This window comes from Lissotriton helveticus, chromosome 1_1 (assembly GCF_964261635.1).
Source record: "Lissotriton helveticus chromosome 1_1, aLisHel1.1, whole genome shotgun sequence".
Taxonomy (NCBI): domain Eukaryota; kingdom Metazoa; phylum Chordata; class Amphibia; order Caudata; family Salamandridae; genus Lissotriton; species Lissotriton helveticus.
In genome coordinates, this window is record NC_136057.1 from 1820470626 (window position 1) to 1820486212 (window position 15587).

Here is a 15587-nt window from a genome sequence, read left to right on the forward strand (position 1 = left end):
ATGATCAATTATTTGCATAAATGAGTAGGATGTCTGCTTAAGTGAATAGGATATGTGCTGGTGTGTAATATTGATTTAATTGTATAAGTATATTTAATAGTGTTCTATTGATCTTAGTTAGCATGTATGAGTGAATCTATAGGTAAGTGTTTAGATGTGTGTGTAGATCTAGTAATCACTGAGTGGGTTTTTAGAAACTTGTACTGGTGTGTTAATGGTTTCAAATATGGTACTTCATATTTTATAATGAGTGTTGAAAGGTTATGCTACGGTATGATGCGGTGTATCAATTGGTCACATGGATGATGTCATCAGCGATGTCATTTGAGATGTCATCAGTGATGTCATAAGTGATGTCACTGACCATGTCATGAATGATGTAATATGTGACATCATCAGCAGTGGATTGCAGGGCGCGTGAGTTTTAGTTAGTACAACTAACTATAACGGGGGAATTTCAATGGTTTTGTAAGAGTGAAATGTCCAACTAACTATAACACCCCTGGAACCTGTGTCTTTTTTCAGTGAATTTCAAAGGTTTTTTAAATGCTAATTCCTAACTATAACATGTCTGAAACCTGCTTTTTTCAGTGAATTTCAAAGGTGTTTTAAATGCTAATTCCTAACTATAACATGTCTGAAACCTATGGTTTTTTCAGTGAATTTCAAAGCTTTTTTAAATGCTAATTCTAACTATAACATGTCTGAAACCTATGTTTTTTTCAGTGAATTAAAAAAAATTAAAAATATATTTATTCTTATATTTCTTTTTTTGATACCGATTTACTACTTTTTTTTAAACTATTTATTTTTAGATATTTTATTTTTTAAATTACATTACATTGTGTGCCCCTCATTCTTTTTAGTTTTTTTTGGGCCCTGAACCCCATCCCCTAGAGCCTGACCCACAAATCTAAATGTATTAATTTTTTTTATAGGAATGGGGTTCCTACGGAAGTAAATACAAGTTACTTGTAAGTATGCTTGGAACTACTTTTCAGGGTCAGTGCTGAGCTAAAAGATGCAGCACTGGTTTCTCTCCTGATAACAAATAAATAAATTGGAATTCGTTCTTCGGATGACTTAAGGTGAATATTTTAAAGTTCAAAAACTGCACACTTAGAAGAATTTGCAACTGAAACCAGTCAATGTCAGCCTATGAAAGGAAATTCACTTAGCATGTAAATAGTGTTATTATTACTTTTTCTTACTCAGGGGTGGATCCTGAATCCAGCACTGCTGCATTACCTCTAAACAGATGAAAGAATGCAAACTACGAAAGACGCGCAGGCCCATGTCTCTTTTTTTTTTAATATCACTAGAATGCGCGGATCATACGCGCACCCCACGATTTTACCCCCCCCAAAAAAAAATTTGGGGCCAAGGGGGTCCTTGTGGAACCATCTGAGCAGACCTTCTTCAGCCTCCCTTCTACTGAGGCATAAAATGGCTGCCAACAGTTTCAAGTTTTGAATGTTGACAAACACTTGACAGCCAATTAGCATTCACGCATGATCGGAAGGCTGCGCTTATGGTACGATGACAATAAGCGGAGTATCCGTATTCAATTTTTTTATGGGAAGGGTGGCCGCATGGCCCCCCTCCCATGGTCAATTCCGGGCACCGAGGTCCCCACCCCCTGAGGCATGGCTAATTATATATTATTTTATGGAGGAGGGTTGCATAGCCCCCTTACTGAAGCCACTTCAAGGCCCCGGGAGTCCCATTCCCCGGGATGGCATTTTTTTAAATTCAATTCCCCCACTGTCCCACTGCGAGAGCCGGTGTTCTATCGACATCCGAAGTCCATCTGTGTATGTACCACCCAGGAGTTGCCTTCACTTTTCGCATGCACGTTTGTGGTAGCGCATCTGTGTTATTATTACATATGCGCACAATACATACCATCGTCTGGCTATGTACCTCTAACGTATTTAATTTTATTTGCTCATGCTCAATTACAACATGCCCAATCAGAGATCTCATACCCAGTGACATCATGCTCAACCAATCATCCTTCTGCAAAGCATTTATAACCTGCCAACCTTCTCGAACTTTTCCTATTCCGCAGTCACAGCCATTGATAGTGTTCGTATCCACTTCTTTGTAGGTGAGCACTTTTGTTTTAATAATAATTAAATTAATTAATCTGAATGATCTTTAAATACCTCGTAAATGCACATTTTTGTTCGATTTGACAATGTTGTTTTTAAGCACGCTTTCCTACTTTTTTATATCATTAAAGTTGACTTCGTAACTTTTGTTTCTCAGCAAAAGTTAATCAATCACTTAATCACTTAATCCTGCTGCATTCAATTTTGTAAGTAGTGTGCCACATGCTGCTTCCTCCCTATGCAGTGCACATGTAATCGATTGGCCAATGTTGTATTTTAGCACGCTCTCCATGTTTTTTAATAAGGGTAAACTTGATTTCTTATCCTTTGTTCTGTGCAAATCAGTTAATCCTGCCACGTTTCTTTAATTTGCCAAGTGCCACATGGCCCTTCCTGAATCAGTGTGCTACGTACTGTTCAAGTTAATGCAATGTAGTTTTTCTCATGTAAGTAGTGCGTTACGTGCCCCATGCATTGCAAAAGTAATGTTTTCGGCAATAGTGTATTTTAGCACGGTTTCCAGCTCTTATACCTCCAAAATCTTACCTTGGTAGGCGATGTTTCTAGGCAAATCACTTAATCCTGCCGCCTTCAATTTTGTAAGTAGTGCCCCACGTGCTACTTCCTCCCCATGGACTGCACATGTAATTGATTGCTCAATGTTGTTTTTTAGCATGCTCTCCATGTTTTTTAATAACGTTAAACTTGATTTGCTATCCTTTGTTCTGTGCAAATCAGTTAATCCTGCCACGTTTCTTTAATTTGCCAAGCGCCACGTGTCCGTTCCCGCAGCAGTGTGCTACGTGCTGTTCAACTTAATGCAATGTAGTTTTTCTCGTGTAAGTAGTGCGTCACGTGCCCCATGCATTGCAAAAGTAATGTTTTCGGAAATGCTGTGTTTCAGCACGGTTTCTAGCTCTTATACCTCCAATATCTTGCCTTGGTTAGCGATGTTTCTGGACAAATCACTTAATCCTGCCGCCTTTAATTTTTTTAAGTAGTGCGCCACGTGCTACTTCCTCCCCATGCACTGTACATGTAATCGATAGGCCAATGTTGTATTTTAGCACGCTCTCCAAGTTTTTAAATAACCTTAAACTTGATTTGTCCCCTGTTCTATCTCATTATACAGATATCTCGACCCTGAGTCGTACTGGTCGCCACAAGCTGTTTATTCCTGCCCATGCAGTATACCAGATGGTGGTCAACCACTCAACATACCAGATCCACTGACTGCTCTTCATATGCTATCAGCCGAAAATTGCAATGGACCTAATGGAGTTATCAGGTTTGACTTTAACATGTCATGATTGAAAAGCATTCTGAGATAAGCATTTGTGTATTTCTTGTGTTTGCAGACAGATAACTCTGCGGTTCTCATGTTTTGGTAGAATTAGTGTGCATTCTGGTATCAAGAAAATGTGTGTTATAATTTTTCTTGCTTCTATAAATATTTTTTATAAAATGTAAATCTCTATTGTGATAGTCTTATAGACGTTTGTTTCGGAAACCCACATGTTTCTCATTTAAATGCTTGTTACACGTTTTCAGCCTGCACTTGAGATACAAAGTGAAAATGTTGTTTTGAATTTTTTTATTTGAAGACTTGTCTTTCAATTGTTCTGGATGTTTGTTTCTCAATTTCTAGATCATGGAAGACCAAAAAGGGTTCTTTCAGAGCAAGGCCAGGAGTTTGTAAATGAAGTGAGTGACCAATCTCAGCCTAACATTTGTATAATGCAATGCTATTTCCTATTTTGCTTGCCAAATATAACCTCTGATGATTGCTTTTTAACCCCAATCCTATTGAGAACAAATGTTTTTTATGTACATTTAAATGAATCTTGGACATATGTACAACATATACATTTTTAACTCTTTTTTCAATTTGCAGAATGTTACATAAATCAGCAGCAAATTGCCGAGGTTGAAGAAAAGTATATCCTCCTGTTCCAGATGATTACACCGATGTCTTAAATATGGCATGAACTAGTTGTCTGAAGCCATACAGATGCACACATTTTTAACGGATAACGTTTAGGTAAATACTCTCAATATGCGTAGTTGACGAAGTTAAAAAGTAACAGATATAAGTACTTGAGGGGTTTTTGGTGTCAGATAATGTCCAATTCACACTTGTACGGCTGAGTCTGATACAAGGTGATTCTCTGTATAACTAATGGATGATTAGGTATTAGGACGGCATACAAAGCTCCCAACCTTCTTACTTTTTCTCCTAAAAGGTTCCAAATGGGGGACGAATATTAGGCTGTGCAGTAGAGGTTGACGCTGTGGCTCCACTGGTACTTGGGCCTTCTCATGAAACAGAAGGAGCCTCTCTCAATATCCTTAACTCTTCCCTTCCAAAGTTGACCGGATTCTTAGTCTGCAAGTCCTTCCGCATACTTGCAGTTCCCCACCAGTACTCTTTATTGGGGTCTCCTCTTGAAAGCAGCCTTGCATATCCGGCAAGTAACCAATCAAAGCGGAGTTCAAGTTGTGAACTCAGTTAGCCGCAGTGTTTACACAAGGTAAGCAGAGCGGCCTAGATATACAATCCCTCCAATTAAATGTATTAGAAATAAAAGAGCTTATTTACAAACCCCTTGCGCCACTTTTACGTCACTTTCAACATGAGAAAAGTAACACAAAAGTGGCACAAGAGTTTTGTAAATAAGCCCTAAAAAATATTGTCCTGCATAATGACTTCATTTCTCACCTAATTCTGTCTCATCTGTGAATCATTTTAAGGACCTGTTCATCTGTAATATAAATATCAAGCAGTAGGCACTTCTATGCAGACACCGTTTGAATGCAAGCCTATAAGATAAGTGAAATCTATCAGGTACACTGCACACATTAAAAAAAGATAGAAAGTATTGTTGTGTTACTTTGACTTGTAATGTGTGACCTCATTTAGTCTCATCGATCTAATTTAAAACACGAATTTTCTTTTTTGTTTTGCAGATTAACTACAGTACTTCTATTGGACTCCATATTATATATTGTTTGTTATATTGTTTTGTTAAAGTTATGGTTCTAATTATTTATTGTATTGTTATCATTTAGTTATATTACCAGTTATTTATTGTTTTAATAAAAGTTTATTAAAAAAATACATACATCTTTTTTTGTGGGGGTAGCATTCCACAATAGAAATGATATTTATATTTGAAGTATAATTCTGAGGCTAGCTCTTCACAAGATCTTTACCAGAGTGTATAGCTACAACTTACGGTTCCAATTCAAAAGAATAAAAAGTACAATGCCATTAGCAACACAGTGTGGTGAACTTCTAACCTCTGTGCTCACGTAAGTGTTCCATGAACTGTTACTATAGTAACAGGCAGAAAACCGTTTGGGGATAGGGTTAAAAGTTACTGGCTGTACAAAAACTGTTATATTTACCCTGGATCCTCTACATGACAGAGAGGAAAGCAAAGTAAAATAAAACACTGTGTACCAGATTTACAACCCCCTTGCACCACTTTAGCATCCAACCCCCCGTACAAAATTACAAGTATGTGGGCCTCAGCGACCCCCCTCAAGCTCCGGGAATCACCACACCCGGGAATTTAAGTATTACGGGAGGCAGACTGCTTGGCCCTCGGCCTGGTGCCCTCGAGGGCCCTGGAAACTACTACGACCAGCTCCTGCAGTGTCCCGGGATGCCTACCCCCGGTATACTGCTGTTTGCTTTGACAGAGCGGGACTCTCACGACTCCCGCCCTCCCATACCAAACATAGTTTGCATTTTGAAAGACAGAGCAGTGAAATCTATTCTCACTTTCTAAATCCAAAGCAGATTGCTTTTCCATATACAAATTAGTATCTACCCATGCAAAAAAGCAATACTGGCTCCCAAAGAACGCAAAAGTTCATCACACAATGTTGCTAAAAAAATACAGCAAGTGTGCTAGACTTCTCAATATACTACCTTATCCTACGTAATGTTATTTTCAATCACGTTCTGATAACCAATAATAATCATGCTTTTAAAAAACAAATACATGCACCCTAGATTTCTGTGTAGATTGTTGTCAAACAACCAATCATTTCTTTTCTGTTTTAATTTCACTTTTCCCCCAAACTCCCTGTGTCTATTCTAACATATGCCAAAGGCAGAAATGGAACTACTCCAATCTATTTTGTCCACAGATTGAGAAAGCTAGGAAATAATGTGAATAAATCTGTTTCTACTTTTCTCGAAGACTATAGAATGGTGTCCATATACCACAAAAATCTGGTTTTCGATATGCATGGCATCTATAGGAGAGATGCTGTCCATTTTACAGATGAAGGGAATAGAGTCTTTCCCATGAACTTTAGACTCCGCATCGGTACTTACTTGTAAGTACTAAAATCTCTCAATAAACACAAGGGCTCTTTTTAGAGTCACCCAACATCTATACACATAAGCTTGATGTATATCTCAAAAATACATGATTCTTTTTTTGCGGCGGCAAAATGCGTGGATCCTACGCGCATCCCGCGACTTTTGTTTCAAAAGACAAATACTATCTTACTTTTTTGGCCCTACGGGTCCTTATGTGACCCCCTAAGCAGGCCTAGGGGGTCAGGGTGTGTCTACCCTGCCCCCTTTTCACACGTTCCACACATATTTCAAGGACTTCCTTAGCCTCGCTTCTACCGAGGCACAAAATGGCTGCCAACAGTTCCTGATTTCGAATGTTTACAACCGCTTGACAGCCAATTAGAATTGAGCGTGTGATCGGGACAGTGCGCTTATTCTACGAGGCCAATCCTCGCACAATCCGCGGATCCTCCGCGCCCATAGATATATAAATGACTTTAACCGTAATTTCCAAAGAAAGTACTGAACAGTACACCAGATATGCGAAAGGAACAAGTCGGGACTGAGGACTACCTCTCTACCAAATTTGGTGTAATTCCATTTAGCCATTCAAGCTGTAGCCGTGGTTAATGGTCCTATGGGAAATTGCATGGGGTAAACACATTTTGGGACCCCCCTTTTTTCTCGGCCCCCACTCTTCACCAATCACCCCCAAACTTTCAGGGAAGGAGCGAAACTGAGCTGGCCAAAAGTTTGTAAAATTTCAAGAAGATTCATCAATTGTCGCCAAAGTTATTGCCAATAGAATGTTGCAGATCTCCTATGGATAATAGGTCCTAACTATAACTACATATATATATATATAGATTACGAATATCAGAAAAAATTATATTTTACGTTTATCAGTTCTCAATTTTTCATCAATAGGATGCAACAAGGAACAACATCTTTTTTCTCGATTCTCCATAATTTGCTGTTGCAGACTTTCTAGAAAAAAAACATTTACCACTACATTAGTGTAGCAGTTGATCCCTGAACTATTTTCTAATTGATATCCTACAATCTCTTCAATAGTGGCCTTTCTCTCAACATTATCTTGATTTTTTCCTTCTCTTTGACTTCACTACAGATAATCTCATATCTTCTTTTTTGACCTACTACATGCTTTTCACATACAGGATATTCACCTAAATTGGGAGCATACAAGTGTCTTAACCGATTATACTCTCCTACAGAATTTATATCTGCACTAATCTTTCTCTCATCAAAATCAATCAAATGCAATCCAGATAAAATTCTGACTCGGGTCAAAGCAACAGATGCCATACCCTCTTTAAATACGGTACTTCCAATGTTTACCAAAGCACTGTCTACACCTAAACCTCGAGATTTATGAATAGTCACCCCATATGCCAGAGAAAGAGGAAACTGTTTTCTATGAACATACAAATCTTTAACAAGCAAAAAATGAACCGAACAACAACCAATTTGTTTTACTTCTTCAATTTGATCAAATTTGATTTTCATAAATTCTATTCCATCTTTATTTTGATAATTAACAAAATCAACTACCTTACCCATTGCTCCATTTACTAAACCTTTTTCCACATCCAAATTACACCGTAAAATTACCCGACACATAGATATAAATTCTGTTCTCAACCAGCAGCTTTAGATATAGATTTTTCTTAAGAATCCAATTTTGTTTTAAATGTTTCCGTCAAAATAATAGTGATTCCTTCATGCTCTAATTTATCAATGGCTTCCATTTTTTTATTTATTCGTTTTTCAGCTTTAAAAGTTCTTCATTGAATGTAGAACACTCGCGCAGTGTTGGCATTAAGCAGATTATAGATTTATTTTCTGCACTTGTTTTGTATATTTTTTCAGGAACTATATTTTTATTTGGAAATAAGTTTCTAAGTAGTCGACTTTTCAAAGCTTGTTTGCCATATCTCCAACTGACCCGGCACCCCCAGAAGCCATGCTGCTAGCATCTCAGACGGTCCTACCTATCATCAAGAACCTCCTGAACGCTTCCATCGCTTCTGGCATCGTCCCTCCTGCCTGGAAACAGGCGATGGTCCGAGCACTGATAAAGAAGCCAAACCTGGACCCATTGGACTTTGCCAACTATCGTCCTATCTCCCTGTTACCCTGGGTGAGTAAAATCATGGAGAAGTATGTCAATCTCCAGCTGGTTAGCTTTCTTGAAGATAACCAACTGTTAGATACCACCCAGACAGGGTTCAGGCCTAAGCATGGAACAGAGTCCGCCCTCCTAATGGTCATCGAGGAGTCCAGGAACATTCTTGATCAGGGAGGATCAGTGGCAGTGATCCTCCTTGATCTCAGCGCGGCGTTCGGCACGGTCAGTCATAACACCCTACTGAACCGTCTTTCGAACGTCGGCATTGTGGACAAGGCCTGGCTCTGGTTAAAATCTTTTCTAAGCAACAGGTCGTTCGAAGTGTTTGACGGACAGACAGTGTCCTCCAGCATGCCCCTGAAGTGTGGAGTCCCCCAGGGCTCCTCTTTAAGCCCCGCACTTTTTAATATCTACATGAGGCCACTGGCTGAGGTAGTTCGTCCGTATGGAGTTAAGATCATTTCCTATGCGGACGACACCCAGCTGGTGGTCTCACTAGCGCAGGAGGCTCAACGGCCACTTTCAGGTGGACTAACAAAATGCTTGGAGGAGGTGAAGGCCTGGATGACTCTGTCATCGCTAAAGCTCAATGGTGACAAAACGGAGCTTATGCTCCTGGGCCCTGCTGATCCCACCTTCTTCAACTCATTATGGCCCTCCTGTCTAGGCCCCCCCCCCCCCGGCTCCGAAAGAAAACATCAAAAGCCTAGGGGTATGGCTGGACAGGAGTCTCTCACTTAATACCCAGGTCACAAAGCTCTCAGCCACCTGCTTTGGTCTGCTCAGGACACTGAAGAAAGTTCTTCCTTTGCTCCCAATGGAGGCAAAGCAGATAGCTATACAAGGCATGATACAGTCACGTTTGGACTCTAACAATGCCCTCTATCTGGGTGCTCTAGAGTACACACTAAAGAGACTACAGCTAGTGCAAAACTGCGCTGCCCGCACTCTACTGCAGATGCCACGCAGAATGCCAGTTAGAGCGGCACTGATCAGCCTACACTGGCTCCCAGTGCGTAAGAGAGTCATTTTTAAGGCAATGTGTATTGCTCACCGGGCATTCTGGGACTCAGGACCTCAGATTACTCGGAGCCTAGTAAGCCAGTATCGTCCAGGTAGAGACCTGCGATCTAGCCAGGCTTTTATGGCAACAGTCCCTAGAATTAAAAGGACAAGATCGGGAGGAAGGATGTTTTCTTTCAACGCCCCTAAGATCTGGAACTCCCTCCCTTCTCATTTGAGATCCAACCCTGACCTCGTCTCCTTCCTCAAACAACTAAAAACACACCTGTTCAACTCTCCTTAACAAATTCAGCTCTACATCCCTCTTCCCCGGTCTGCAACCTCACTCAGCCTACCAACAGGTTCCTCTAGCGCTTGGACGCCTCAGGGCAGCAATTCGCGCTCTAAAAATCCACTTTCATTTCATTCATTCATTCATATACTATCAATACTCCAATTCTTATATCTTGAAGAATAGTTCCATAATCAACATCATTTGCCTGTCGCATATTTTTAATGAGTTCTTTGTATTTAAAATATGACCAAATGTTAACGTTTCCAATACTTCCCAAAGACTTTCTGGTGTCTTCATGTACAAGTGTTTTAAATACTGGTTGTCCTTTTACGGGAGTGAGTTGCAGTAGATCTCCAAAAACTATCACATGTTTTCCTCCAAATAAGACATCGTATTCTGTTTTTAGAATTTGCTGCATTCTTAAATGCACAAAGGCAAGCATTAAGTTTGAGACCATGCTCACCTCATCAATAATCAAAAGTTTCATTTACTGTAGCACTCTTGAAACTTCATAACAAGCTTCTCCAGATAGCTTGTGCGATTCCAATTTGTTTTCATGCTCTACAGGTAGCATTAGTAAACAATGTACTGTAATTCCTTTAATGTTGTGTGCTGCCAATCCAGTTGGAGCAGTTACAACACAAGACACATGTGAGTCAATTGTTTTCTGTAGATAACTGGTCAAAACTTTAATTAAGTAACTTTTTCCTGTACCAGCTTGACCACTGACATACATTTGGATAGGTTGAAACGATGTGCATGTGCATTCTTTCTTTTCATGAAGAAAACCATGGTCGATCAGTTGTTTCATTTGCTGATATATTTCTTTCTGTTCAACATTTAGTTGTTATTCCAAGTTTCCTAAGTCCATAATATCTTCTTGAGCTTGATGCATTACTGTTTCCACTTCACTCATGTCGATTGCTGCTTCATTTACAAGAATTGGTTGTCCTAGTGGATCTTGACTCAGTGGAGCAGAACTTTGACTATCTTGAGAACAGTCTCTAGTAATCTCAGCTGCAAGAGTAGCTTCTTGATCAATTTCTTCATTCAACATTTGGAGATAATTTTCAAAAACTGTGCATTCAATGCTATCTTTACAAGCATTGAAAGAATCTTCATAGCACTGAAAATCTCCAAGTAATACCAATTCTGCACGCCAAGGCTGGAAGAGTTGCAAAAGTGCTAAATAGTAAAATTCTCTTCAATCAGGAGTATCACAACTCAGGGGCATATTATCAAGGGGGTTTATCTCCACTTTTTTGGCTTTAAAAGCCAAGAAAGCGGAGATAAAATTATCTCCCTATTACCTAGCTGTCGCTAACACCAGTTAGCGACAGCTAGTAGGAGATAGCGACCATCTTGGGCCCCGCTTTGCATGTCAGTGATATTTATCACTAATGACATGCAAAGTGGGTGTGCCAAGATGTTAGCGACTGGAAACAGTCCCTAACATCGCTATCTCCTATTACCAACTTTTGGAGATATTCGCGCTAAGCGCGAATATCTCCAAAAGCTAACACCTGCCCCTGAGCAGTTCTTAGCCATGTTATCCAATGGTAGGTGGATAACATGGCTAAGAGCATTAGCTCAGTAATGCATGAATATCGCTGACTTTTCAGCGATATTCATGCATTTCGGCCGATTGTTATCGCTTAGGAGATAAACCTTGATAATAGCAAGGTTCGTAAGAGATAAAAATCGCCGCAGCTCGGTGATAAAAATATCGCCGCTAAACCAACATAGCGATAATTATCGCTAGTTGTTGGTAATATGCCCCTCAGTTTTCTGTGATTAATCCGATTTCTTTTGCTTTGTTTCACCAAACAACCTTCTGAACCAATTACTGCATATTTTCCTTCATTTATGTTTTCTGTAGTATTCCTCCTAAAAGTGTAATATTGCAGCACTTCATAGAGACATATGTTTTCAAGATGACAACTTCTATTTGGATAGTACGTGTCCAATATGTTCGTTTTGACAATATCTGTACTTTTCGGTTCATTTACCGCTAAATATTCGATTTCTTGTATAGATTTAAGTACTCAATTTTGCGTTGCAGCAAGACCTAGACTGACCCAAATGATTCTTCTAGACTTTACTATAAACTTGCAGACGACAACTGATCCGAGCATTCGTACGCTCCAATCTCTCGATGGGATAACATCTTCAAACTAAAACTGTACAATTTCTTACTAAGACTCTTCTCATGGGAAATTTCTTCCCACATTTTTTTCAACTCTGTCTTTTCTGATTTTGTTATGTAAGATGTCACTTACTGGGCAACAGCAATGGAGTTATCCGCAACATACTGGATATCCATATTAGCATTCCACATTGAGAGAATAACTGGATTATAATCATTGATATATTTTGATTCTTCACTTCTTCTCAAATTGTATGTATTTTCGGGGAGATTTTATAGTGATGGTATGTCTCAGTCTCACAGCTGACATAAAACTGTTTACTCTTCCTTTGGATATTACAGGACGTGGAAATCAAAACGACATTTGGTATAAAACTTTCCCTTAGACTTGTACTTTCGTCGACAGTATTTGCCACATCAATGACTTTGGAATCGTAAAACTTGTTGCCCTTAAGGTATTTTCTTCAGTTTTTTTTGGTATAGCACATGCAACATAATCTTCAAGAAAATATAAAACAGTGTCATCTGAATCAGTTCATAATGTGGGTGCATCCTTGATCCATAAAAGCATATGTATATGAGAAATCAACAACTTCTCCAAGAGGAGGATTCAATTTATTATAGCTAAAAGACATCATAGCTTCAAACCTATGATTAAAATATCTGCATACATTTACAGGATCCAAAGAGCACGATTCTCCAGGTATCTTGTATTCAATATTTTTTATATTTGAATTTGCTTCTTGAAGAAATTCAAGTAAATCATCCCAAGCGTATTCAGCACAGCTTAGGGTAACAAACCATGTAAGAGTTCCTAAGTTCCTTAGCATGCATTTAAGTTCTCCATGACGACAATACCACTACTCATTAGTACCACACTGACATGCCATCAAATTAATCAATTGAGATTCTAAATGATCATCTCTCTGATGTACTTTATCCATAAATTCCTTTGCAGAAACATTTTGAAGATGTACTCCTGATTTTAATATGTGTTTGACTGCTTTTGAATGTCCAGACAAGTCACTCTCAAACAAAAGATGAAATATATATGGGATACATTGTTGAAATCTTGAATCTTCTGCATACAATATTGGTGTCCGATATTCTGATGCAGGAAACTGCACTGATCGGAAAACAACAAGCTTCCAAGCTTTTTTCCCCACACACTCATAGGAGTCCCCTTCACTTTCTTCATTTGGAATAATAGTATTCCCCATCACTTCTTAAGAATGAAGTGGATGTACACTATAATGTTTATAAATTTCTTCACTTTTGGACATGTCCACTTTTTCAATTTGACCACTTAACATTTCACTATCATCTCCTAAAAGTATTTCTTCTTCTTCCACATACACATTTTTCTAGTAATCATTGTTTTTTTATAAGATATAACATTGCCTTTTGCACTTTCCTGACATCCACTAATTCCTGCCAGATTTTCTTATTTTTAGTAGGAACACCATTAACTAGAATAACTAGTGGTTCACTTTCTACATTCTCTACACCAATAGTTTCAATATTTTTCTTTAAATCTAGAGGTAAATATACAACTCTTCCGTTTAATCCTCTCTGTAAACCTGTAGGAGGCAATTTACCATTTTTAGGCTCCATACGAACAATAGCTTGAAATGGGTGCACACATTGAATCAGAATAGACTCATATGTGTTTAAATCTATCAGTTCTGGAGGAATAGTTACCAACTCTAGATTATTATGGACAGCTCTAGCAGGCATTTTATTATCGTCTAATTTGCTATAACAATATTTACAAATATGCTGATCAGAACCCAAATCAAAGCAATCCTCTACCAACAAATACGTTGAAAATTCCTTCCACTTATCATTATTTTCTCTTTCACTTTTTATATATAGATCAACAGTCCTAGTCTGATTTTTATAGTGAGTTCGTTGGCAACAAATGCAAGAATAATTTGGCCTTTCACATGAAATCACCTTAAACTTTGTAATTTGTTCTTCAAACGTTTCTGTAGAGTATGTTCCACAATTTCTTCAACATCTACTTCTATAAATGCCTCACTTTCTCCACTCTCTTTTTCAGGACCAAAGTAACAAAACTCTATTTTATCACAAACCTTTTTTACATCGGATACTGACCCACGCACAAGAGCACTGTTCAACTCACTTAAAATTATTGCTGGACTTTTTGCGTAATGCAATCTTCTGACTAACTTCCTCATTTGAGAATGACGTACTGCTAACATTCTATAATGATGGAAAGCACTTTGACATCCATCCTAGAAAGACAAGCAAGAGAATGACCTTGCAAACCAGTATTTTTTCTCACTTTGCAAGGATCTAGTCCTTGCAACATCTTAATCTTTTGTTTAACATTTTTGTTTACTATACTCTTGTACAAAATTGCAAAAAATATCAATAGATTTCTTTTGTATACTATAAATACTACCACAATCCCAAGTATACACTGAAACTTTAGGACGTCTCCCTAGAACTTAATCAGCTATTAGTTCTTCTGCATTTCTAGGAACCATATTCTCTTTCTCAATTGGACAACCATTCGTAACCTCATAAGCTCGAACACTGGTATCAACTTCAAGCAATAATGTATTGGTTTGAAAAAAACTCACTTCATTAAAAAAAGGCTCTGAACTTGAACTGTTTCCATTCACCCAAAAAAAGATCATAAAAGTTACTTCTGTTAATTAGTCTCTTCTTCTTACTTTTGGCCTTCATAAAATGTATTGGCTTCTCTAGTGATCGAATTCTATTTAAAATTAAAATGAATAATTTTCTTTTTAATTCAAAAGTCTTCTTAACTATAGTCTGAATTTCTTTCTTCTTTTTATAAAATACCGTTCTTCTTTTGTATTTCTTCACATCTTTCAACAAATTAAAGACAACTCTATTGTAAAACATTTTATTTCTAATTTCTTCGTACTGGCTCTTCCTCCTTTTACCATACATTGTGTCTTTTGAATGTGATTTCTCATAAATTATGTTTATTTTCTTCTTATATATTTTGTTTTTGAGGCATTCTTTGTACTTTCCAGAATGTGCACACTGTTTCTAGGCTTTGACATTTTTTTAATAAATTCTTTTGTTCTCTTACCGGAAGACTTTTTCTTTTTCTACACTTGTTGTTGTACATCTAATTCTTGCTGTTGAGTTTTCTTTAAATAATAGTACTTTTTCTGTTGTTTCCTCTTTTCTGTTTTTCTAGTCATGATAAGTTTATTTTAATGAAGATGAATAATATCAGTAAAAAATAAATATATAATATTATTTTTTTATAAATCAATAAAATATACTATTCTATTACTAAACGAACACATTCTACTTTAAAACCATTTAAACACTTCCTTCTGAAATCACATTTAATTTACTGAAGTACACAGGTACTAATTAAATAATTATTGGAATGAATAAGTGTTATACAAATGCATACACAGTGAATGAGTACCTAGAGTACTGGTACTTAACAGCACGGCAACTTTATAAGTGCTTATGTTTCAGCAGAGTGATTTGATAAGGACATGTTTCTGTCTCAGTCATGCCTAAGTCATTGTGCAAGGGCATAGACAGAG